Genomic DNA, 1,188 nt, shown 5'->3' with positions numbered 1-1,188 from the left:
ACAAACAATTACATATAAAACAACTAAAGTAACCAAAAATAACACAACAAAACATAAGCAATTTAACTATAAAAAAACCTGATCAGTTTAGGGTTTCGAGTGGCTAGCGGGCGCGTAAAGGAAAGCAAAAACCTGGTCGAGTAGTTATTACCGATCGGGATAGCTAAGCCGCCCGCCACCCTAGATTTATAAATAAGGAGAGTAAAGTTCTGAGGTACAATCACGAAAAACAGTTACTCAGCTGCTTCTGTTGCATCGAGGCGCTTGCCCAGAGGCCAGAAACTGCCGTTAATAAACAGCTTGTCGGGCTTGCTCTTGCTGAAAGATGCTCTCATACCTTGTCGTCGTGCTTGTTTGAAAACTGCCATTTGATCTTTCCGGCGCTTTATGATTTCCAATGGAAGATCGCGGAACATTTGGAAATCGGACCCCTCTAGACGTCGGCCCAAGGAGAAAATTTCCTGGACATCTTTATATCGAAGAAATCTGGCGATTATAGGACGTGGAGCTGTGTTGCTATTACGTCGGTTTGATAGACGGTGTACGCGTTGGATTTCCACGCTGCGGCCATTACGATATCCGAGATCTCTCTCCATGAAACTTCTAAGAACTTCTTCGGTATCTTCTTCTCGTGCTTCAGGGATATTAAAAAATTTAATTTTCTCTCTCCTAGAGTAAGCTTCCAGATAAAGGTTCTTGGATATGATCTCATCCATTTGGTGGTTGTTTCTTCTCACTCTCAATCAGAGAGGTAATTCTTTCATCCTGCTTGTCAATCTTCTTTTTTAAATCATCTCGATATTCCTTACATTTCTCAGTATTGAAACTGCAAGACTTCTTTAGATCAGCTATGTCAGTCTTGGCCATTGCTTGAAACTCTTCGTGCTTTGCTGTTCTTGTCTTGAGATTCGCTAAATTGGTTTCTATATTTCTTACTGTGCTTTCAATTGAGTCAAGTTTACTCAGTCTATCAATGATGGAGTTAAGTTTTTCTCCGATGTGTTCTATTTTGTCGAGAGCCGCCATGACTTCGTCATTTGTCTCGTGGTTGCTACCTGTGCTTTCGTCTTCTATTTCTGTTAGATCTCTGGGCTTTTTTGCCTCTTGAAATGGCGAGGTCTCGCCTCCGGAGCTTGTCGATGATCGATTTCTGCGTTTTTTAATATAGTTAGACAGTTTTTCGGCCAT

The 1,188-nt window shown here is 41.4% G+C and overlaps 1 pseudogene; it reads right to left on the bottom strand.

The window, feature by feature from the left end:
- Nucleotides 1–233: 233 nt before the first annotated feature.
- On the bottom strand, nt 234–1,188 carry LOC140931807 (uncharacterized; annotated as a pseudogene).

The sequence above is a fragment of the Porites lutea genome, chromosome 3, assembly GCF_958299795.1.
Source record: "Porites lutea chromosome 3, jaPorLute2.1, whole genome shotgun sequence".
Taxonomy (NCBI): Eukaryota; Metazoa; Cnidaria; class Anthozoa; order Scleractinia; family Poritidae; genus Porites; species Porites lutea.
This window is presented reverse-complemented; position numbering and strand designations above follow the sequence as displayed.